The sequence below is a fragment of the Podarcis erhardii genome, assembly GCF_964252035.2.
Source record: "Podarcis erhardii genome assembly, chromosome: 17".
NCBI lineage: Eukaryota > Metazoa > Chordata > Lepidosauria > Squamata > Lacertidae > Podarcis > Podarcis erhardii.
In genome coordinates, this window is record NC_138515.1 from 6559817 (window position 1) to 6585647 (window position 25831).

The 25831-nt window shown below is 44.2% G+C and overlaps 1 protein-coding gene and 1 long non-coding RNA gene across 4 annotated transcripts in view; one reads left to right on the top strand and one right to left on the bottom strand.

Annotated features, from left to right (window-relative positions):
- TNFSF14 (TNF superfamily member 14) overlaps positions 1–25831 on the bottom strand; it is a 134959-nt gene that overhangs the window by 15191 nt on the left and 93937 nt on the right. The window lies entirely within an intron of this gene.
- LOC309332523 lies at positions 10586–25273 on the top strand. 3 transcript variants are annotated; one of them, XR_014152102.1, is made up of 4 exons: positions 10586–12066; positions 23565–23864; positions 24428–24490; positions 25101–25273. It is a non-coding gene; the product is annotated as an uncharacterized lncRNA (long non-coding RNA). The 3 variants fall into 3 exon arrangements; XR_014152103.1 differs by lacking the exon at positions 25101–25273 and having other exon boundaries at positions 10587–12093; positions 23592–23864; positions 24428–24609; XR_014152104.1 differs by lacking the exon at positions 25101–25273 and having other exon boundaries at positions 10587–12066; positions 24428–24609.

Sequence of the window (25831 nt, forward strand, 5' to 3'; positions counted from 1 at the left end):
GAGGAAGAAATCACATATCCATGTTGCTTCCCTGGTAGGTAGAATTACAAATGAATTTGAAAACTGATTTTGGGTATTTTTGTCGGCATAGAATAATGACTGAGATCGCCCAGATGGGCTCAAAAGGCTGACTCAGGACACTTAATTCACTTAATTCTATGGAATTCAAAATGAAATGCAACAATATACAGTGGTACCTTGGTTTACAAACAATCTGTTCTGGAAGTCCGTTCTTAAACCAAGGTGCGCTTTCCCTAATGAGTCCTCCCACCGCCAGTGCCCTTCCACCATTCGGCTTCCGTTCTTAGACCAAGGTAAAGTTCACAAACCAGGACACTATTTCCGGTTTTGTGGAGTTTGTAAACTGAATACCGTAGTTCATAAACAGGGCTGTTCTTAAACCGAGGTACCACTGTATAAGAAATGAAAGAAGAAATAAAAAACCCACACAGCATTTAGCATGCATTACAATTATAACAGGTGGGGAAATCATTAAGCGAGTCACCAAGACTCTCAGTTTTCAGGTGGTCCATAGAATCATAGAATCAATTGTAGAATTGGGACCCTTATATTAAATAACTAACAGTTACTGCCCAAAATCTGCAGCCTGGTGCAGCTGTCTCATTCTGCCCTGTTGGGGGTGATGTTGAGTCAGGCTGAGGAAAGGACTGGAATTCTACATCCAGCCATCCACCCTCCTTCCTGCACAGAGAATCAAACAGGATGCAAAACAGTGCCAGCTTGTGGACAGAGAAGAAACTCGTGCATTTTGCAGGAATTTCAAAGGAATGTTTTGGCAGTATGTGCAACGAGGAAGAAATTGAAGCAGAATATTTTTATTTTGGAAAATGTGCCATTGTAATATGTTGCCCTATCCTCCTGCTTGTTGTTGTTGTTGTTTAGTCGCTTAGTCATGTCCGACTCTTTGTGACCCCCTGGACCAGAGCACGCCAGGCACTTCTGTCTTCCACTGCCTCCCGCAGTTTGGTCAAACTCATGCTGGTAACCTCGAGAACACTATCCAACCATCTCATCCTCTGTCGTCCCCTTCTCCTTGTGCCCTCCATCTTTCCCAACATCAGGGTCTTTTCCAGGGAGTCTTCTCTTCTCATGAGGTGGCCAAAGTATTAGAGCCTCAGCTTCAGGATCTGTTCTTCCAGTGAGCACTCAGGGCTAATTTCCTTAAGAATGGATAGGTTTGATCTACTTGCAGTCCATGGGACTCTCAAGAGTCTCCTCCAGCACCATAATTCAAAAGTATCAATTCTTTGGCAATCAGCTTCTTTATGGTCCAGCTCTCACTTCCATACATCACTACTGGGAAAACCATAACTTTTACTATACGGACCTTTGTTGGAAGGTGATGTCTCTACTTTTTAAGATGCTGTCTAGGTTTGTCATCGCTTTTCTCCCAAGAAGCAGGCGTCTTTTAATTTCGTGACTGCTGTCACCATCTGCAGTGATCATGGAGCCCAAGAAAGTAAAATCTCTCACTGCCTCCATTTCTTCCCCTTCTATTTGCCAGGAGGTGATGGGACCAGTGGCCATGATCTTCGTTTTTTTGATGTTGAGCTTCAAACCATATTTTGCGCTCTCCTCTTGCTGTACGCAACCAAAAACAGTGCTTGTAGGGTTTGTGGGCAACCCCTACAATAACAGTCTGGTTTGTGCGGATGGTGTAGTAGTGGAACAATTCTTCCCAAGGGAACCAAGTTGAGCTGGAACTTCCAAACCACAGGACAACTATTATACAGTAGCAGAAACAGATTGAAAATAAACACAAGGGCACCCAGTGGTTTCCTGAATGAATGAGTTTCATTGCTGCCAAAGGAGAAAACTTTGGCTATTCAGATCAACAGCAGAGGTGCAGCTCATTTTGGAAAAGTTCAGACTTGGAACTTAGACAGTTTGATGCCTGAGGCATGAAATATGAAAGATACATATTCTACCTAATAATAATAATATTTCATTTATACCCAGTCATCTGGCTGGGTTGCCCAAGCCACTCTGTTGTTGTTTTTTTATATATAAATATTTATTGGGTTTTTCCAAATTAATACAAAAAAAACAGACAAAAAACAAAAATGCACAAAAAATAACAAAAATACAAAAAAACCCCCAAGACAATTGTAATTTTCATTACTTATTTCCATTAACTTATTTCCCAGACCTCCTCTCACCTCCCCCTTTTGTATTCCAGTTCGGGTTCTTAACTCAGCAAATCCTTATTGTAACTTGTTATGACTTATTTTAACTTATTACTCAACCTTTACATTACAGCTGGTAACCACTTAATTTCTGTCCAACATCAATCTAACATTCATTAATTTTACAATATTTCTGCAGATAGTCTTTAAATTTCTGCCCAAGCCACTCTGAGCAGCTTCCAAGACATAAAAACATAATAAAACATCAAACATTAATAGTAACAATCTGATCCAATATAAAAGTCACAATAACTTTAGAATAAACAACTTATATCAAATTTACATCACTTTCACTACTTGGGCCGACCTTGATGCCGAAATCTAGCATCGCCTGAGCTCTGCAAGTGCAGCTTTCTGCCAATTGAAGTGCAGAGTGTTTGAGGACCGGGACATTCGCAGGGAAACCAAAATACTTGTTTACAAAGCTATTGTACTACCAACCTTACTGTATGCTTGTAAAGCATGGACCACTTATAAACACCATCTCCAACTCCTTGAAAGATTCCATCAAAGGTGTCTCTGAAAATTTTTACACATCACTTGGGAAGACAGACGAACTAACGCCAGTGTACTGAAAGAAGCAAAGATAACCTGTGTCAAAGCAATGGTTCTTCAACATCTACTTCGTTGGACTGGTCATGTTGTGCGGATGCCTGATTGTCATCTTCCAAAGCAACTACTCTATTCCGAACTTAAAAATGGAAAGCGGAATGTTGGTGGTCAACAAAAGAGGTTTAAAGACTCTCTCAAGGCAAATCTAAAGAAATGTAGTATAAACACCGGCAACTGGGAAACACTGGCCTGCGAGCGCTCCAGCTGAAGAACAGCCTTTACCAAAGGTGTCATGGGCTTTGAAGACACTCAAACTCAGGACACAAGGGAGAAATGTGCTAAGAGGAAGGCACGCTTGGCAAACCCTCAATGCGATTAACTCCCACCCGGAAACCTAGGTCCCGCTGCGGAAGGACATGTGGATTCAGAATTGGTCTCCACAGTCACTTATGGACTCACTGCTAAAACCCCGTTTTGGAAGACAATATTACTTGGCTATGAGTGATCGCCAAAGAAGAAGATACTTGAAAAGCTGTGGGTAATGCCTGGGAGAACCCCAGATGCAAGGGATGTAACTAAGTAAGTTTTCCAGTGGCTAGCCTGGTGGTGGTGGGAGCTCTGGTGCCCTGAATCGCTCCTTTCCTCTTCCTGGAAGAAATGGAGGCAGAATAAACCATGCAGACAATAAACAATGCAAGTTATGCAAAACTGGAAAACATGCTCGATGTGTACAATACAGTGGTACCTCAGGTTACATACGCTTCAGGTTACAGACTCTGCTAACCCAGAAATAGTGCTTCAGGTTAAGAACTTTGCTTCAGGATGAAAACAGAAATTGTGTTCTGGCGCCGCGGCAGCAGCAGGAGGCCCCATTAGCTAAAGTGGTGCTTCAGGTTAAGAACAGTTTCAGGTTAAGTACGGACCTCCGGAATGAATTAAATACTTAACCCGAGGTACCACTGTATATGCCGGATGCAGAATTCAGTATTTCCTGATGCAGAATTTGGGTTACCTTGGCACAGAATTTGTCCTTTTGAGCACAGAGTGCTCCCAGTCCTGTAGGAAGCTCCTGGCTGCATTAAGTTATTTCATTTCAGTGGTTTTAATCACAATCAACTCCTACCTTGCAATCTCCTGTGAGTTGTATTTTTGCCGCATCATGGGTCACCTTTGATCTGGAGACTGTGCCGCCCTCTGTCCCCCCCCCCCGAAAAAGCTTTGCCTCAGGCAGTAGTTAATTTTAAATGGATACATTTAAAATAGTTAACATCAGTTAACAATAATTGAGTATAATTAACAGCAATTGAAAACTTTCCTGTTCCAGCAGAGTTTTATGGGATTTAATTACCTGGCTGGGGTTTGCCTGCTCCCGATGTATTTAATTGCTGTGATTTATTTAATCTCCTCCTCTTACTTGCATTCTGCATTGCTGATGGTCCTTTTCTGGTTTTGAAGTTTTATTGGCTCCCTTTGTGGCCGAAGGGTTTCAAATAAGCAAACAAAGCGTTATGGAGTTTGGCATCTCTGCCTGTTAGAAAAAGTCCTGGGGCACCTTTAACAGAAGAATATTTCTTGTGGCATTTGTAGACTTTGTAAGTGACGGGCATTGCAGTCTTGCCCAAAACAACATGTGAAAGAAGCCATTGCCTCGTCCCATCAACCTTAAGCAGCGAAAACAGCTGCTTCAGAGTCTTTCTCGATGTTGGAGTTGAGCTCACCTTGCTTCAACTTAGGGCCAGATTTAGGTTTGATGAGGCCCTAAGCTACTGAAGTTAATGGGGCGCTTTATATGTCCAGCTGTCCTTTGTCAACAACAAATCATCGCTGATTTTTTGTGTTGAATATATGCTGTTATGTTAAAACTATGGTTTTCCCAGTAGTGATGTATGGAAGTGAGAGCTGGACCATAAAGAAGGCTGATCGCCGAAGAATGGATGCTTTTGAATTAGGTGCTGGAGGAGACTCTTGAGAGTCCCATGGACTGCAAGAAGATCAAACCTCTCCATTCTGAAGGAAATCCGCTCTGAGTGCTCACTGGAAGGACAGATCCTGAAGCTGAGGCTCCAATACTTTGGCCACCTCATGAGAAGAGAAGACTCCCTGGAAAAGACCCTGATGTTGGGAAAGATGGAGGGCACAAGGAGAAGGGGATGACAGAGGACGAGATGGTTGGACAGTGTTCTCGAAGCTACCAGCATGAGTTTGACCAAACTGCAGGAGGCAGTGGAAGACAGGAGTGCCTGGCGTGCTCTGGTCCATGGGGTCACGAAGAGTCAGACACGACTAAACGACTAAATGACTAAACATATGCTGTTATGGTAATTTATGAACCTAATAGGTATCTAAAGTCATTTGCACATAACAAAATAGGATAGGCACTCTATATATAGGAATGAGCAAACCAGTGATATTTTAGGGAGCAGGCTAGCAGGTGGGGCCCATTACTTACATCATAGGAGCCTATGCAACACAAAACACTGTTGTTGTATGTAGGTTTTATTTTATTTGTTTTTTATCTTATATTTCGGAAATGTACATTAAGGTTTTTTTCCCTTTAATTTTTTTTGGGGGGCCCAAGAGAGCTATAGCTTGTTTAAAGGTAAAGGGACCCCTGACCATTAGGTGCAGTCGTGTCTGACTCTGGGGTTGCAGCGCTCATCTCGCTTTATTGGCCTAGGGAGCCGGCGTACAGCTTCCAGGTCATGTGGCCAGCATGACTAAGCCGCTTTTGGCAAACGCCGTTTACCTTCCCATCGGAGTGGTACCTATTTATCTACTTGCACTTTGACGTGCTTTCGAACTGCTAGGTTGGCAGGAGCTGGAACCGAACCCCCGTCGCAGGGATTCGAACCGCCGACCTTCTGATCAGCAAGTCCTAGGCTCTGTGGTTTAACCCACAGAGCCACCCATGTCCCCATAGCTTGTTTAGTTTATGTGTAAATCTGGCACTGCTTCAACTAATAATACCTTAAAACTCTGACAATCCAGCTACTGGGGAAAAGATTTTCCTTAAGGAAGGCATGAGCCTTCTGATCACTTCAGAACTTAACATGAGTCTAGCCCATCTTCATGTTCTCTTCCAGACTCTTGCCTGCCGGTACGTTTCAATTGCTGCACAGGTGCTCAATGTACCACTTTTTGCCCTCTGTTGCCTGATGTGACTACTTAATTCCATTTTTGAAGCTCGTGGGAAATTCTCCAGACTGGCCAACCTAAAAGCAGAGAGCATTTTACATGGGGCAAAAAGGAATGTTGTCTTACTTATTTTTCTTTGCCAAACCTTTATTAGGCATTACAAATATAGGCCATCATAAAAACGTCCATGTATAAAATTTTAAAATATTTACAAATAACCAGCCATGTAAAAATATGTAATAACAAGGATTTTCATTGGGGTTTCCTCCCACTAAATAGTGCCATTCACCACTCTAAGAGATGCTATTGATAAAAACTCTTGCAAGCCACCCTTGCAGTTACTTCTGGGTTAATGTCAGACAGATAGAAACTGATATTTTCATTATGCCATGATGTTAGACTACCCAGAAAAGGGGATAGCACGTGTTTGTGTAGCTGGTTGTACAATGGACAGTAGAAAAGAATATGTTCTACTGTGCCTGGCACATTCAAAAAACATCTGCAATGTCTATCATTTCTGGGGATGCTTAAATATCTGCCCTTGACAAAAGCTGAGGGGGGAAATATTCAGTTGGGCTAATGTAAAGGCCCTGCATTGGACTGCAATTATTAATTTTGAAATATAAGTGACCCTGTTATCTATCGGATTTAAACCATAAAATTTGGGGCAGCAAATTTTATTTACAGTTGACTGAATGTTTTGTTTTTCAATGTCCCTTAATCTGATTTGAGTATTATAATAAATATACTGAACACTTGAATTATACAAGAGTTCCAAGTCAATACCAATAGTTCTGATTTTGCTAGGTAAGCATTGGAACTATCTGGATTTATAAGAGTTTGACATTATAAAATGTCAGAAATAAAGTCCATGCTTGTGTGCTCTGCACCCAGGATGAACCTGTGACCAATCTCACTAAATTAAATCATACCTGACTTTAAGGATTTAAAAAATAGACCAGGTGGACGCTGAGTGCCCTCTGCTGCCTGTTTGTTTAACATGCCTTTCTCTTAGCTTATAAACTGGAGCAGGCTGTAATTCCGCTGTCTCTTATCTATGTTAAATGTAGTGTTATAAGAAAAAATAACCCCTCTATCTCCCTTATGGGGTTTCTAGAGCCCCATATAGACTCCCTCAGGAAAGTCTCTATTGGTTGGAGAGAAGAAACAGAGGCCAAGAAGAGTATCTGGAAGCTAGGCAGCTAATAAGCCTAATCTTTATTAATAGAAAATAAAAGGTAAATGGTAAAGGACCCCTGGACGGTTAAGTCCAGTCAAAGGCAACTATGGGGTTGTGGCGCTCATCTCGCTTTCAGGCCGAGAGAGCTGGTGTTTGTCCATAGACAGCTTTCTGGGTCATGTGGCCAGCAGGATTAAACCGCTACTGGTGCACAGAGGACTGTGACAAGTGCCAGAGCGCACAAAAATGCCATTTACCTTCCTGCTGCAGCAGTACCTATTTATCTACTTGCACTGGTGTGCTTTCAAACTGCTAGGTTGGTAGGAGCTGGGACAGAGCAACGGGAGCTCACCCTGTCGTGGGGACTTGAACCACCAACCTTCCAATCGGCAAGCCCAGTAGGCTCAGTGGTTTAGACCACAGCGCCACCCGCATCCTAACAGAAAATAAGCTGTTGCAACAGGGTCCCCACACACAGAAGGGAGAACCCAGAACAAAAGGAAACCAGAATTTTTATACCTTTTGAGTCGGATCTCCCCGCAGCCTGGCTTGTAAGAACATCAGTCATACATCAGAAATACATCATAGAAAGGAGGGACATTGGATAGAGTTACAGGTAAGTTTTACAGGTAAGTCATTGACACCTCAGGTGTCTCTGGGTTTTTATTTAGCATTTATACAACCCTTAAAATGGAGAGATGGGCATGGATGGGTTTCAGTCTGTTGCCTCAAAAATGTCTTCCACCCAGTTCCTGGTTTTTTTTTGCTTACATCCTAATATCGATAACATGCTAACAATTACTTGTTATTGTCTTTTGCAGGAACAAACAGTGGGGAACACATCCTTAGGAATGTGAAATGGAAGTATCAAAGGAGCATCTCAAGAGAGTCCAAGACTTGGGGGGGGTTGTAGCTTAACAACGTATAAAATATATAGACTTAAATCATCACCTTATTCCTTATCTAAATAATAAACTTTATTGTTTTATCTACAGTGGGTTCTTTGGTTTATAGACATACAGTGGTACCTTGGTTCTCAAACGCCTTGGTACTCAAACAACTTGGAACCCAAACACTGCAAATTCAGAAGTAAGTGTTCCAATTTGTGAACGTGCTCTGTTTTGAGTGTTATGCTTCCAATTTGAGGTCTGTCAGTTTTTGCGGCTTTTTTTTTGTTTTTGTGACTGTGTGGAAACCAGTTCAGCTACTGATTGTGTGACTGCAGTACGTTGTTCACTGCTTTCATTTTATGGATCAACGGTCTTGTTAGATAGCAAAATTCATGTTAAATTGCTGTTTTAGGGGTTGTTTTTAAAAGTCTGGAACGGATGAATCCATTTTGAATTACTTTCTATGGGAAAGTGCGCCTTGGTTTTGGAACGTTTTGGTTTTGGAATGGACTTCTAGAATGGATTAAGTTTGAGAACCAAGGTACCACTGTACTATGTAGAGATGATGCAAGGGCATCATTCAATGTGTGTGTGGGAACACCACTTGACAGCTTATGAATGGAGTGGATTGACATTGTGAATTGGTGTTATTCATTATCGACACAGTAGATGGTGCTGTGGAGCTGATCAGAGCTTTCATCTCTTGTAAAAGGAAAAAAAACCGTTACCTTTTGAGTGACACCAGTTCACGTCAATCCACTCCCTTCAGTGGATGGCGAGGGCTCATTCATGAGCCGTCAAGTGGTGTTTCCCCACACACATTGCATGAGGCCCTTCCGTGATTTACATAATATGTATATATTAGTGTGTTTGAGCATATAAACTATGCAGACTGGGGTGCTTGTCTTGAGAAGAGCTTGGAATAATTTTTTTTGGGGGGGGAGCATATTTGCCTCAATCTTCAAGCCCCCCCCCCATGCTCTGAGTGGCTTACAAAGGTCAAAAGCAAGACAGCCCTTGTCTTCAGGTTTGCACTCTAAAAAGCATGGCACAAAAGGAAAAGGGGTTGGGAGGGGTGAGGGGGAGAGCAGTGCACCAGCTAAAGTTGGCAATGGACACTGAGCCACTGAGATCACGGAGAATGGCTGCTGTTAGATGACTGTTGATAGGAGAGAGGACTCTGATGGAGCTGGTTTCTTGGAAAAGCGGATGGGAGCCCAGCTTCCCTTCGTTCCCTCTGCTGCAGCTATATGTGGCTATATTTGGAAAGATCATCTCAGTAAGTGATGAGGCAATGGTAGTTAACCACTAAAGGGAAAACACACAATTAACCTTGGTCAAATGTCAAACAATGAGTGAAAAATCTTATCATCTTATCTGTGCCAGTTCTGCCTTCTCTTAAGGCAAGCTTAGGGGAGCAAGAACACCTCTTTCAAATTGCCATTGTGGTCATTAAGAACCAGAGAAAAGCTGCTGGCTGGTGAGCATAGATGTGCTGCTTTAAGTCTGAGCCATACCTTTTATTTTCAGATGCCAAGGAGCTGCTTCAAGGGCAGATTTAAGCTGGTTGATCCATGCTGGAGCAAAGGCTTCATCCCTTCCAGGACCAGCAAAATAAGGTGAAGGCCTCTCGTGACATGTGCTGGGGCAGTGCCTCCTAAACCCCTGGCTGTTCCCCTCTAAGAAAACGCCATTGCATAGATTTGGCCTGTTCTTCTGTCTCTTCCACATAACAAAAATGGTGCATTGCTGTTGATCGTGGGGAAATGTGTATTTTGAAATGGAATATCTTCAGGCAGGGGAGAAGAAGTTGATAGGGTGTGTATTTATTTTATTTGAAATATTGTCATTTTAGCTTTCTGCCTGATGACAAACCTTCAAGGTGCCTGACAGTAACGTGTTGGGGGGGAGCACAAGGAACATAATAAAGGCAGTAGAGGCTACAATGCACAATGTCTTCATTTGTTGGCCTATTAAAGAATTTATTCTGTGGTTACAATTTGAAATCTCAGCTAAGTAAACACATGTCTATTGGGAGCTGCGGGTCAAAAAGACACTGGGATGGGGAAATAGTGGCCGTACAGATGTTGTTGGCAGTTGCTCAACAGTCCCAGCCAGAGTGCCCGAAGGTCAGAAGAGGAGGGGAAGATCACTTAAACTGGCCAATTTTGTTTTGAAAAATAAACATCCATAAACCTAATATATCCGCAGACTGGTGAAAAATCACCCCTCCATGGCTGCTGTATTCTACAAAAGAAAAATGTTTCGTCTATGCACACTTCTTTTTTAAAGTATGTGAATAACATACTATGTAAGGTAAAGGGACCCCTGACCATTAGGTCCAGTCATGGCCAACTCTGGGGTTGTGGCGCTCATCTCGCTTCCGGGTCATGTGGCCAGCATGACTAAGCCGCTTCTGGCGAACCAGAGCATGAAATAATGAGGGGGACCATTATACCACTTGTGCAGAAAATTATGCAAAATATGGGAAATGGACCTCAAAAGGTAATGATGCAAACAGGGCAGGCAAAACTATCACCAGTACACAATGTGGCTGTGACTGAAATAACTCAATAACTCTCATTACAGCCTACAGTTTCACTGAAAAATTCATACGCTGCAACCATGTTTTTGGATTTTAAAAATTGTTTTATTTTTGCTAAGCAACTTCTAGGAAAAGCTATTTAGTTCATAGCTCACACAGCATTGACTCTATAATATGAAACCTTGGATCATCTCCAGTACTTGTTTTCAAGGTGATACTTTTAAAATAACGATTTAAAAACTAGATCTAACTAATTGCTTGTTTTGCCTTTAACATCTCACTTGTTGAAGGAAGGTAACTATCAAATACTCTTGACTTTTCAGAGGTGGCAACACACACAAATACCTAACAAGTGATGTCTCAATGCTAGATCATAATGATAGTAACAATACAGATGCATTCTGAATTAATGGCATCTAGGCGAGCATCTCTTGCTTCCCTGAAAAGAAAGTTTATATTGTGTTCCATCTGCAGCTCTTTCTGCTAAGGCTCTTTTTGGTCACGATACAACCATCACACCACCTTCAGCTCATTGGATGAAAGGTAGGATATAAATGTAGTAACATATAAAATACAAATGAAGGTTCCCAAGGGGCCTGTACTGAGCAATCCTGTTCATTCAATCTTTTTTTTTTCAGAAGAGAACTTGAAAAACCAATGTGGTCATCATCTGTGCTTCCAATCGAAGGAACTTCTGCCATCAGGGTGCCACTACAGAGTAGGTCCCATTCTGTGTGACCACAATGAGGTTCACCTGCTGGTAGGACAAACTAGTGTTTCTGGATCTCAGGCTAGAGAGGAAATCTCTATTGTGTTCCATCTGCAACTCTTTGTGCTAAGACTCTTTCAGGTTGCGGTGACTGAATCGTCAGAAGAAGCCCTATTCTGTGTCACCACGAGGCTCACCTGCAGGTAGAACACTCCTTTTGCTCCAGCTCCTCTTTCCTTCACACTTCCCAGAGTTCACTGTACCTGAAGTGAGAGTCACCTGCATTTGGGCTGTGCTGCTTTAGGTAAGTTCACATTCTACCACTCAGTGGCCTTTTCTCAAGACAATTTTTTCTGTATCGGTCTCTCCTTTTCCCCATTTTTGTTTGTGGTGGTGTCTTCAAAGGTCTCTCCAAATAGCTCGCAACCCTCAAATGAAGCCAGCTCCTCCAGCAGAGTCCCAGAAGTCATGGTGGTAAGAAAAGTTATTTGTTTTTTGAAATTCATTTTCTGTAGGATTGGTGGAAGGTGGCTGGGGAGAAACTAGCGACTCTAGATCGCAGACCACAAATGGGATCCGCAGGACACAATGTCACCCTCAGATGGACAAACAAAAGGGTGAACAGTCTTCCTTCTTTCATACCAATCTTAATGGCAGAGATTTAAGTCTGAATCTCATCTCTCTGTTGTGCCCCTCTAGATCAAAGGCTCATCCAGCTTCAAACAAAAATGGCAGTCAAAATGGCATTCCATGACTGAAGGACATTTAGGTGAGTATGCCTTCCTAGGCTAGGCAGAAAGTCTCTGATTGTGTTCTGTCTGCAACACATTGTGCAAAGACTCTTTCAGGTTGCGGTGACCGAGTTTTCAGAAGAAGCCCTTCTTTTGTTCCATCTCTTCTTTCCTTCAGGCTTCCCAGAGTTCACTGTACCTGAAGGGAGAGCCACCTGCATTTGGACTCTTCTGCTTTAGGTAAGTTCACATTCCACCACTCAGTGGCCTTTTCCCCCAAGAACATGTTTTTATATTGGGCTCTCCTTTTCCCCGTTTTCTTTTCTGGTGGTCTCTTCACAGGTATCTCCAAAGAGCTCCCAACCCTCAAATGAAGCCAGCTCTTCCAGCTGCATCCCAAAAGTCATGGTGGTAAGAAAAGGATCACCTGCAGGTAGGAGAACACTTCTTCTATTGTTCCATCTCTTCTTTCCTTGAGGCTTCCCAGAGTATGCCTTTCTTGGCTAGGGAGAAAATCTCTACTGTGTTCTGTCTGCAACTCATTGTGCCAAAACTCTTATCGGGTTGTGGTGACTGAGTTGTCAGAAGAGGCCCTATTCCATGTTACCACAAGGAGGCTCACCTGCAGGTGAGAGAACACTTCTTTTGTTCCAGCTCCTCTTTCCTTCAAGTTTTCAAGAGTTTACTGTACCTGAAGTGAGAGTCACCTGCATTTGGGCTGTGCTGCTTTAAGTAAGTTCACATTCCACCACTCAGTGGTCTTTTTTCAAGACAATGTTTTTTTGTATTGGTGTCTCCTTTTTGCCATTTTCTTTTCTGTTGCTCTCTCCACAGTTCTCTCCAAAGAGCTCTTCTTAACATTTTAAGGTTTTCTTTTTCCCTGTGAATGTTCTCTCAGGTTTTGCTTTTCCCCTCGTTGCATTGCTCAAAAAAAGCAAGACACTGGTGGTTGGTACTCCTGGTTCCCAGGACGGAGTTCAAGCCCCTGCGGTGTCCATGCTTTCTTCCAATGCAACTGCTATCCCTCTCTGTCTCGCTATCCCTCTCTATCCCACATTGCCCAAATAACGACTGGCTCCCTTTTTCTTAAGCCAAAGTATTAGCATGGGAGGGGGGTGACTTCAGTGACTGAGCTTGAATTTTAACTCCACCATTGCACCAAAGGACCATTTCAAGCACCACGGCAACGTGCTGTTGCTGGGAAGATGCTCACTTGATGCATCACTGGTGTGTGTCTAAGTCGGCTGGATTCAGTACCTACTTCCCCTCCTAGCGTTCCGACTCACTGGTGTGAGAAGTCTCTCTATGCATCTTGTCTGCCTGCATTCCAGACACTACTGGAGGAGCAATTCTTCCTGCAAAGGTAACCTTATGGGGGAAACATGCTGTGGAGCTTGCAATGTAGGGTGGTGTTTATGTTTTTTAACAATTCATGATCAATTGCTTACCAATCTTCTGTCAGCAAATGGTGGATCATGAGGCAAGGAGAATTGGGGAGAGACCTTGGCAGATGCAACTTTGTTGACAACTTTGTGTGATGCAGGTGCAGATGCAACTTTGATGACAGATGTTCTGGCAACTTAGAAAGTTCAGTGTCTATGTTTGCTTGCTTTCAGATTGGCAGGTACAACCAAACTATTGTGCAAGGAGGCCTCTGTTTCAAGGCTAGATTTGATGTGCTTTCTCATAACGGTGAGTCTGTTTTTGGAGGTCACGTGGCAAGCCTGCAAATTAAAAAAATATTTTTGAAACAAAAAGTGTCAACAGAGGGATTTCCAGTGCAACTCTATGCTTATCTACTCTGGAGTAAACCCAAATTGGTTCAAAGGGACCTATTCCCAGCTAAGTGTGTGTAGGATGGTAGCCTTTATGATGCATCAGACTTGGTCTACATCTGCTGAAGGGGACTTAAAAATTCTTGAGTAGATATAGGATGCAAAGATTTTTAATAAACTTGAGGCACGAGCCACAAGTTAAGTGCAGTCATACCTCGGGTTGAAGTTGCTTCAGGCTGAGTGCTTTTGGGTTGCGCTCTGCGGCGACACAGAAATAACGAAATGTTCGCCGCGGGCAGCACCCCCTTGGGACGCTAACTGCTCACTTCTGGCAGTGCCCTCGCAGGCGGCTAGCCCCACCCCCTGGTGCACAGCACCTCTGGAAACACGATAAATAGGTATTCCTATTTTTCTGTAGGGTGAGCCCAGTCCTGGACTTCGTACAAGGTCCACACCCCCGGATTCCTTTAACAGAATACCCTTAAGATTGGAGGGGCAGGTGATGGCCACACCTCCCCTCCTCCATCATAATATCAACCAGTGCCTAACCGTCAAACCTTACAAAGTTGTGACAATTACTACAAGGTAGGCGAAAACCAAATGGCCCAATGTCAATTTGCCAAGTGGAAAAATTCCTACCAGGCCCCTCAAAGGCGACCAGCCGAGGTCCATAGCAAGGCCAAATTTGAAATCTGAAAATAGGGAGGGAAAGAGATTGAGGAAATGAGTCAAGAGTGATGTTAAAGAGGGTTGCCGTCCAGAGGACGATTGGGAAGGAGGAGAAGCCGTCTTGTCTGCGGATCAGGTGACCCTAGCACCTGTGCGTCATGACTACGCTGCCGCCCCCTAAGCATTGGAAGACACTCTCGTGCAACGCGGGCGCGATGTAGTGGAGGGCCTGTTGCTCCAGGGCTTGGGTGCAGAAGACGTAGGCCAAGATGCCGAGCTGGAAAGCTGCACATCACTAAATGGAGAGAGCCTGGGATGTACCAGGCAGCTCCTCAGACTCATCATGGGTCTGAGACCCACTGGAAGCAGTGGCTGCAGTGTCAGGAATAAAATCAGGGGTAGACTCAGGGTCTGCATCTTGGCTCACGTCCTCAGGCCTAAACTGCTGCATCAAGGTATCCAATTCAGCAAAAAAACTGGCGCATCGCCCATGGGTCTTTTGCCATATCTGCCAATGCTGACTCCAGTGGCCCTACTGCCTGCCCTGCAAGTGAGGAACCCCTTCCTTACTGGGCTGACTGGGACCGGGTCCTGGTAGCTGGAGCACATTTCGAACCAGTGCCGGCAGCAGTGGATGCCTGGTTCTTCTTGGGAGCCATGAGACAACCCCAATCACAGTTCTAGAACTACCACAGAAAAAACCTGTTGCCCTTATTGGTTCAGAACCAGATGCGCAGGCAAGCTCGGCTCAGAATTATAGACCAGGCAGTTACAATATGAACTGAAGCAATCTTCAAATGATTCGACTGCCAAATATCCTGAGTGCCTGTAACAGTGATTAGTGCTAGACCAAATTAAGCAATACAAATTCTAAGTGATTTAACTAAGCTGAGGCGTTTTGATCCACTAAACTCTTCTTAAACACACCGCAGCCTGATAAAGTGAACCCACCCAAGGAACTCAAGTGATAAAATGAACCAGCTGTTGTATAGTTAACCTTCAATTAAGGTAAAGGTAAATGGACCCCTGACCATTAGGTCCAGTCATGACCAACTGTGGGGTTGTGGTGCTCATCTCGCTCTATAGGCCATGGGAACCTTCAATTACATCCTCTAAATCAGGTCTGAAGACCAAATGTGGTGCCCCATCCAACTTGAAACCATCCAGGGCGCTGCTTAGCTTTGCTAGTGTGCCAGCAGTTTTCTTGCTGCACCACTAAAAAGGATTCCTCTGTACTGAATGCAAAACACCCAAACAAAACAGCAACCCACAACGTGATTGGTGCTAATCACATAAGCAAAGTAACCAGATTCAAATAGAGGGACAATGCAGTGAAGCGCAGACTTACCGGTACATGTATTTGTTTCTTTTATTTTTATTTCAAATTTATTATTTATATTATTATTAATTATGCTTTAAAGCTTCACTTAGCCACAACAGCAGCAAGAATACTCATCACAAAGTATTGGAAGACACAAGATCTACCCACCGGGGAAGAATGGCAGATGAAGGTGACGGAGTACATGGAACTGGCGGAAATGACTGGCAGAATCCGAGACCTGGGAGAAGAGTCGGTAGAAGATTGGAAGAAATTTAAAGACTATTTACAGAAATATTGTAAAATTAAGGAATGTTAGAAGGATGTTGGAATGAAGTTATGTGGTTTTAGCAGTAATGTTATAAAGGAGTATTTAAAGATGGATTGTTAACAGGTTAGAATGTAAAGTTATAATATATTAAGATAAATTATTAAGATAAAAGCAAAAATGGAAAGGATTTGCTGAAATAACTAATTGAACTAGAATACAAAAAAAGGGGTGAGGAGGTCAGGGAAACAAGCAAATGAAAGTCAGGATATGGAAAGGTTGATTTGCTTTTAACTGTTTTTTGTGTTTTGTATTTTTTTCTTCTTTTTCTTCTTGTAACTTTTTTGAAATTTTAATAAATATCATTTTTTTAAAAAATAAAGCTTCTGGAAATCAATTTTAAATGTGTAAAAATAAAAAAACAAGTGATATTTAATCAAAAATAAGGAAATAAATCAACTTCAGCACACATTTACTTATAATGGAGGCGGCTCACTAGGGGCCAATGCAGCGAGAAGACCTGAGAACCCCGCACAGCGGCGCAAAATTTACCCGGAGCCATTTACCCCAAAGCCTTGAGCACAAGAAAACCGAGCCAAAAGGCAGTTTTAACACGCCTGCTACTATTGCTGCAGCTAAATGCGACTACGTGTATAACATTCTGATGGGTCGCCCTCGAATCAGGAGTGCGACCAAATGGCGGCCCACAGCCAAGCTTCGCAGAACTGTAGAATATAGGTGGTTTGCCCACTTCAAAAATGGCCGCCGTAACCGTTAACCGTCAACGGTAAACCGTAAACAGAACTTGGTGGCCAAAAACAACACGGACGCCTCAGGGGAGCAAAAGCAGGTGGGCGAATAATAATAGTAATAATAATAATTAAAAAAATTATGCCTCACCCAGAGCGGCTAACACCAATGGGTTAACTGCCAGGAAAGGAAGGGAAGCTCGCTATGAGGAAGCCCCGCAGCCGGCTGCACAACACCGCAAGAGCCGGTGGGCGAAGAAAGGGTTAACTGTCAGGAAAAGAAATCAACTCCCCCCCCCCCCCAAAAAAAAGAAAGCTCCGTGAAATTAACCCACTTCGCTCTCCCAAAGCAAGCAAAGACCGACCGGCGCCCAGCAGGCAAAGCGAGCTCCGTGGAGGGAGGAGGAAATGGAGCAAAGGGACTGGATGGGATGCAGGGGAGGCGGGACACACACACACACACACACACACACACACACACACACACACCAGCCCCTTCCTCACTCACCCACACAGCTGCTGGGCAACCTAAGAGTAGGGCGAGGTGTAATGGGCGCCCCCAGATCTGCTCTCCGCTGCAGCTCGGGGGTTGGGGCAGCAGCTCTCCCCGCAGCGGCCGAGGGAGCCAAGCCCCCGCGAGGGAGACCGAGGAAGGCAGAAGCCGGCAGTTGGAGGAAGCTCTCCGCCTCGCGCCTCGGTTTAAATGGGGCCCGGCCACGCCCCCCAGCCAGCGGATTGGCTGGCAGGCGAAGGAGGGGGGCCGGGAAGCGGAGTTCAGGTTCAGAGCTGCCAAGAGAAAAGAAGAAACTCTTTAGGTTTGCCACGACTACGGCTCGGATGTTACCTGCTCAAAGGTGGAAAAGGGAAGAAATACCAGCTGAGGAAGAAGGGCTACAAAAAAGGAAGGAATATGCTGAAAAGGCGAAATTAACAGAAAAACTATGAGACAAAGACAAAAGAGAATTAAAAAAAAGAAAGACTGGGAACCATTTCAGAAACAATGTAAAGAAAAGGACTCGGGAGTAGGGTTTGAGAAAACACTTGCAGTTAACAGAAATAAATATAAAAACTATAAAGATGATGTTAAAACGATAATATACAGAATCCATATGATGACAGAAGCAAATAGGGGAAGTCAATATGGGGGAAAAACCAGAAGAAAATAAATATAAAAACTATATATACTATCAAAAACTATGAAAATAAATATAAAAACTATAAAGATAACAATAACCTGTGAGAATCCATACGAAGATAGAAGCAAGCAAGCAGGGGAAGTCAATATGGGGGGAAAACAGAAGAGAGGTTGAGGGAAGTCGGGGGGAGGGGGGAAACTGGGGAAATGTACGCCTTTTATTATGATGATTTGATATGTTGTAATATGATAAAAATGTAAAACTCAATAAAAACTTTTTTTAAAAAAGGAATGCCTAGAATCATTCACCGCTTGGAGATTGCAGTGGCATGCAACAACATGCTCCAACAGACACGGTCCTTTTCTGGCACTTGTTCTGGCAAAGATACAGTAGTATCTTGGGTTACAGACGCTTCTGGTTACAGACTCCGATAACCCAGCAATAGTCCCTCGGGTTAAGAACTTTGCTGCAGGATGAGGCCCCATTAGCTAAAGTGCTACCACAGGTTAAGAACAGTTTCAGGTTAAGAACGGACCTCCATAACAAATCACCGTATTTTTCGCTCTATAGGATGCACCCGACCATAGGACGCACCTTGTTTTAGAGGGGGAGAACAAGAAAAAAAAAATCCTCCCTCTCTGCGCAGTGCCCCTTCAGCGAAGCAGCAGGAGAAATGGAGCCCCTTCCATTTCTCCTCCCGCTTCGCTGAAGGGGTTATGCGCAGAGAGGGAAAGCTGCGCAGCGCCTCTCCAGCGAAGCAAACCAGCGGTGCGCACCGACCCCTCTTGCTCTCCAGGCTTCAGCGAAAGCAACGCAAAGCCTCCAGAGCGCGGCCGGAGTGCTCCCACTGCGCTTCGGAGGCTTTGCATTTCAATCGCTGAAGCCATGGAGCCTGCATTCGCTCCATAAGACGCACACACATTTCCCCTTAATTTTTTTTGGGGGGGGGAGTTGAGGAGATTTCACCCCTCCCATATCCAAGAATCTCCTGAGGAGCCTGCTGATTCTACAGAGAGGAGGAGCAATGTTCTGCTTTCTACTTATTGAGTCAGCCAGCGAGTGAGTCAATCAGTGTATCGGAGAGAGAGAGAGTGTTAGAGATCGTGTCTAGAGATAAGGTTGCTGCTAAGAGCAGCTGCAGACTCTCAGTGTAGCATTGATTTATGCTTAGATCTTTTAGCTCTGTATATAGTTTTGTATCATAGTTGTAGTTATAGAATAAAAGGAAGATATTCTACAGAGCTGCTCTCCGAGTGGTTTATACTCTGCAAGACTCTGCAAAACTCTGCTGCGCAACGACTGTATTATTGCGCAAGTGAATCCGGTGCTCTCAGCTCTAAGCTGTGAGTCCACAGCACGGTGACCTGTCCCTGTGAGAAAGGTGGTCGCTGGCAGTGCTACCCAGCTCGCCTAGCCCAGTCGGGGTTGAAGTGCATGAGTCCAGTTGGTGCACTGGCTCAAGGGCGATGCTGACAAAAGTGTGTCTTATAGAGCAGAAAATACGGTAAGTTATTAACCCGAGGTACCCCGAGGGCTTCTGGATAGATGTTAGGGGGGTTCCTTTTTCATGTCCCCTCAGTGTGCACACACATATCATACATGAACTAGAGTCCTTCAGGTTCAGTCCCCTCTCTGGTCTTCAGAAGTTAAATCTACATTCAACTAACACACCCCATCTGCAGAAGGGCTTCAGTGAAACAGGTCCCTCATGTTTTTGGAGGGGCAGCCTTCTCTATGCTTGTCAGTGATGGGAAAAGTCCATCTTCCTTGGCAGCAAGGCGCCGCAGGTCGCTGTGGAGCAGGACTGAGGGAACAGCTCCCTGCCTGCAGGACTGATTTCTGAGTAAACACACATCTCTTTGAAGGCCCCCGGGGATCGTCCTCACCCCCAAGTGCATGGCATGGGTGCCGCTCCGGGTACCAGAGTACCCAGCTCTGCCACTGCTGCCACCTTAGCTAGGCCCAAGGTCCCAAGCCAGCCCCTCTTCCCATAGCTTTTCCCTTAGCCCTTTTTCACGGTGGTCACGCAAGAGTGTGATGGGTTAATAAGTGGCAAGAAGTAATGAGAATTCACTCCCCAATCCAACATCTGCAATCCTAAAAACATGAAGGGGTAAGGCCAATAGAATATACCAGCACCAACATCTGTTTGAAGGTTTATTCCAGTGTGGGTCAAGATGAAATGGTGAGGGAGTCACCTTAAGATGATGAAAGGAGCAGTGTGAAGCACACTTCTTTATTTCCAGAATGTATTAATGTGGGAAGAAAATACTAATTCTTCACCCAAGCCCTGCAATGATTGCATGCTGAAAATGAAGACATTTGCACCCACTGGATTAATGCTGCAAGGGACTTTTTTATGTGTCATTATGACCAACAGGTGGTGGAGGGAGCGAGTCACAGTCCAGTGAGTGAGCCTGTCCCTGGCTATGCTACTGGTGTCGGCCCTCTCACTGGTCAAAGCTGAAGGAGTTAAGGGGCAGAGGGATTAGGAAAGAGACCCAGCTGGGGAAAGTGAAACAGGTTTGTAAACAGGACTGACACCAGTTTAGGTTAGATTTATAAAGTAAACAAAGGGATTTTACTCTTCTGAAAAAGTACTGTTTATAACTTTAAAAGGAGGTACAATTAAATTTCACCTGTGAGCTTATACACACACACACACACACACACACACACACACACACACACGGTATCTGTCTAAAAAGTATTAGGAGAGGCAATAATTTTTAAATCAAAGGGAAACGGAAAGGAAATAGAAGACCAAAAAATTAATCCTAATCAAAGAGGGATAGTCAATTGTGGAGCAGTGGCGAGCAAGGTCAGGTGGTAGCCGGTGTGGACTTTTTTTGTCTCAACCCCCCCCCCCCCATTTGAAATTGAAATCTGTCAAAGAGAGCCATCCAGGTGATCTTGATCTTGGGTGCAGATCCTGCCTTCTCGCCCTCCCTCCCTCCACCCCCCTCTGCCAGAGAGAGAGCTGGAAGATCTGGAGGGTGGCAATGTGAGAATGGACCTTTTAGTGGTGACTCCCTGTTTGTGGAATGTTCTGGCACCATCATTATATAAAAATAATTTTTAAGCAGGCCTTTGCCTCTCAGTTATCTTTGGCCTTGAGTGGGTGGAATGTTTTAATCCTGCCTTTTAGAAATAGGATTTCCCTTTATTTTTTCTTTTATGCTGCTTTCAATGTATGTGTTTGTAGGTACATATATTGAAAGTTGCTTTGAATTACCATAGTAAAAAAGACCAATAAATTTAAATAATAATAATAATTCACTATGTCCTTTTGAACAGAATGCTACAGAGCACACTTAAATACTGTGCTAAGCTAACTGTCCCAGAACCATGCACTCCCTCAAACTGGGTTGTATGAAAATAAACTCTGAACATAACCTCATATAGGCCCTGTTCTAAGAGCTGCATTGACTGCCAGTTCATTTCTGGGTCCAATTTCTCGTACTCACTTGAGTGTTTTAAGCCCTAAATAACTTAGGCCCCACGTTTAGCTGAAAGACCTCCTCCTTCCCTGCAGAACCTCACAGGTGTTAAGATCAGCAGAGGGGAAGCTCTTGGGAGTTTCACAGCCCTTGCGATTCGGGGGTGGGGGTGGCCCAGAAGATGGTATTCTCTGTGGAATCCCCTAAATTGTGGAATTCCATCCTCACAGATATGCGTGTGGCTTTGGGCAAAAGATGGAGATGAACCTTGGGGATGTGGGTTTTCAGGGCCCACTCTGTTCCGTTGATTGTTAACTGTTTTAACTGTTTAAAAATTTGAATTTTAAATTGCAACCAACCCTGGGACCTGTTGGTAAAGGCTGTGTAATTAATGACGATGAGTATAACAACAGCAATGTGAAATAGTAGAAATTGCTTTAGGAATGTGCTTTTTTGGGTCACAAACACTAGTAATCAAGAGGAAAGGAGAGCAAAATTTTCAGGTTCAGAAGTCATCATGATTTCCAGCACTTATTCAGCTCTGATACCTATAGTTGTTGGTTTAGGTGGGGGGGAGAAGGCGGGTGGTAGTTTATTCCCATGAAAGTAGACTTGCTTCAAGAGTTAAACAGCAAACTGCTGACATATTTCTTTTCATTTCCACCATACTTTTCTGCCAGAAAGGCTCTCAAAGCAGTTTACAACAAAAACGCAATCCATACAAACAGTGGATTATTTTGATTAAGCTGGTTATTTGGATATTGTGTTCTTAGAACCAATTCCTTGTTGGTGGCCAAGCTCCCCTCCTGCAATTTCCAGCATCTGACCTTCAGAAGCATAATACCAAGAAATAGCACTCCAGGGAGGGTGACTTTACCCTATATAAGAGTGCAAAGTTTTATGAAACAATTCGGTATTCTTTCTTTCCTTCTCTCTTTTTTTAAAAAGTACTCTTTGGGTCAGACATATTTTATCAAATAAAAACAAAGGAACAAAATTTTAGGGGAGTTAAAGGGTTAAAACAGGCTAGAAATCCAATTGGTTGGGAAGTTGTTTTGGTCTCCTTCTCCCTACCCCAGCCCTCCATTCATCCTATTAGTGACTGGATTAACTTTAAAGTATTCCATTCTAGATTAAAAATGTGCATGTTCATTCAAACATCCTTAAGAATAATACTTGTGAGTTTCTGCTTGGCATTCCTACTTATGCTGCTGAGTAAGATTTACTAAAACCTAGTTAGCAATTATATAGTTAAATCAATAGGCATCTATGATGAAATACTACGTTTTCTCCCCCACACACACACACACATTGCAGGAGGCTGGGCTAGATGACCCTCAGGATTCCTCCCAACTCTACCATTCTATGATTCTATAGGACAAGATACTATCCTACATATGCTTGTTTGAGTTTATTTATTTTATCAAATTACACACCGCTTGATGGTAAAAACTCCCAAAGTGGTTTACAAGAGATAAGCCAGTAAAAGCAAGCAAAAATTACCATCGTACTTTAAAACACACAAAAGTTAAAATAATAAAACAGATTAAAATGAACGCAACTTTCTAAGCATCTGGGTAGGTTTGTCTAAATAAGGAAGGTTTTTTTAACAGGTTCAGAAAAGAGAACTGTGAATGTGTGCTTGTGTGCACGCGCGCTTGCGCTTATACAGATGGTGTGCCTTTCTCAAACTCGAATCTCCAGTTGTTGTTGCACTACAACTTCCATCATTCCATCATCATGGGAGTTGTAGCTCAACAACACCTGAAGGCTGAAGTGTGGGGCTGGTGTGTATATATATATACACACTCACCCACCCCAGGTTTCTGTGCCCCTTTTAGCCACTGGGAGCCAGCTAAGAGTGTCCATCTCTCACACACTCAGACACTCAAGTAGAGGAAATCCTTCCCTATAAAGGACCAATATTTGAAGTGGGGCAGAATGGTGGGTGCTCCTAGCTGGCTCCCAGTGGCTCAAAGAGGCAGGGGGTAAACCCCTCTGTCGATGGAACCCAGTGGCAAGAAGCAGGGGGTGGGGGTGGGGGGTTGGCTAGAGCTTTAAAATAAAGAGGCATGTCTTCTCCATCCAAGATGAGGGTCCCTATTCCACACAGAGGTGGTTTTGGGGGTGTTACAATCTGAAGGTGGGGGTGGGGGGAGTGGCGGAAGGAGAGGAATCCAATGCAAGCATGAAAATGATGGCCTTGGAGTGACCTGTGTGTTTGTGTGTTTAGAGGAGGCATGGGCTAAGACTCTTTCAGGTTGCAGTGACTGAGTTGTCAGAAGAGGCCCTATTCTGTGTCACCATAATGAGGCTCACCTGCAGGTAGGAGAACACTTCTTTTATTCCAGCTTTTCTTTTCTTCAAATTTCCAAGAGTTCAGTGTACAGTGAAGGGAGAGTCACCTGCATTTGGGCTGTGCTGCTTTAGGTAAGTTCACATTCCACCACTCAGAGTCTTTTTTTCCAAGACCATGTGTTTTGTATTGGTCTCTCTTTTTTCCTATTTTCTTTTCTGGTGGTGTCTCCACAGGTATCTCCAAAGAGTTCCCAACGCTCAGGTGAAGCCAGCTCTTCCAGCAGAGTCCCAGAGGTCATGGAAAGAAAAGGCTCACCTGCAGGTAGGAGAACACTTCTTTTCTTCCAGCCCTCCTTTCCTTTTGTTCCAGCTCTTCTTCCCTTCAGGTTTCCCAGAGTTCACTGTACCTAACGTGAGAGTCACCTGCATTTGGACTGTTCTGCTTTAGGTAAGTTCACATTCCGCCACTCAGTGGTCTTTTTTCAAGACCATGTTTTTGTATTGGTTCCGTCTGCAACTCATTGTGCTAAGTCTCTTTCAGGTTGCGGTGACTTGAGTTGTCAGAAGAGGCCCTATTCTGCGTCACCACAATGAGGCTCACCTGCAGGTAGGAGAAGACTTCTTCTTTTGTCGCAGCTCTTCAAGTTTTCAAGAGTTCACTGTACCTGAAGTGAGAGTCACCTACATTTGGGCTGTGCTGCTTTAGGTAAGTTCACATTCCACCACTCAGTGGTCTTTTTTTTCAAGACCATGTTTTTTGTATTGGTCTCTCCTTTTTCCCATTTTCTTTTCTGCTGGTCTCTCCACAGGTCTCCCATCACTCAGATGAAGCCAGCTCTTCCAGCAGCGTCCCAGAAGTCATGGTGGTAAGAAAAGGCTCACCTGCAGGTATGACAACACTTCTTCTTTTGTTCCAGCTCTTCTTCTGATCAGGTTTCCCAGAGCATGCCTTGCTTGGCTAGGGAGAAAATCTCCATTCTGTTTTCCCATTTTCTTTTCTGCTCTCTCCACAGGTCTCTCCACAGAGCTCTACTTAACATCTTAAGGTTTTCTTTTTCCCTGAGAGAACATTCTGTGAAGGTTTGCTTTTCCCCTCGTTGCATTGCTCAAAAAAAAGCAAAAGACACTGGTGGTTGGTACTCCTGGTTCCCAGGACGGGGTTCAAGCCCCTGCGGTGTATATGCTTACTTCCAATGCAACTGCTATCCCTCTCTATCCCTCTCTGTCTCTCTATCCCACACTGCCCAAATAACAACTGGCTCCCTTTTTTATCCCTGAGGGAGGGTGACATAGCTACACCGTGCCCCCCCCCGGGCCGCTCACTGCTCGCCGTGGGCAGCACCCCCGGAACAATTGCCGCTTGCTGCGGGCGGCACCCCCTGGGACGCTCACGGCAGGGGGCTCCCCTCTGGGATGCGCCCCGCGGTCGGCTAGCCCCACCCCTGGGTGCACACCACCTCTGGAAACATGGATAAATGGGTCTTCCCCATTTCTGTAGGGTGGGATGTGAACTTTGAAGCCTGCTCATCACTTCGCTGCCCTGTGTATCAGCAGGAATTGCAGCCTGCTGAATTGAGGAAATGGAAAAAAGCTGAGGGGATCCTTGGTGGGCCCAGCCCGGGCCCGGTACACACCTTCGACAGCTGGAGGAACTACGCCAAGCGCATTGACCGGCTGCACCAGCAGCCCCAAAAGAAGAAGCGCCCCGCTTGGGAGGGGGGGAAGGCAGGCATGGCCAGGCTGCAGCAGAGCTACTCCCAGATCATTGCAAATGAGGTGGTTGATGAGCGCAATCATAGAAAACCTTTCTCAGATGCGCCAGACTCTGTTTTTCTCAGCCACGCAAACAAAATCAGTGAAGGACCTGGCCCGGCTGAGCTTGAAGGATCCAGAATATATCTGCGTACACGAGAAGGCTAAGTTCAGTACTCCAGCAACTTTGGAACAGAACTACGTTGTTTGTGAACTGCATTGGGTCATTTAGTTTGACTGTCTGGAAGATGCAAATACTTGGCCAAATTGGCACATGGCCAATTTGGTTGCCAATAAATAAATTTTGCTGCATATTTCTGAGATTGTGGTCTTTCCAGCTAATGGCTCTCGTGCAGGTTTGTTAATTGTCTTACTTTAAATGTTGTGTGGATCTTAGGGCCTTTTCAAATGTGTTTTTTTGGGTGGGGGGTTATTGGGTTGTTTTTATTCTGATTATGTATTTTGTGGTTTTATATT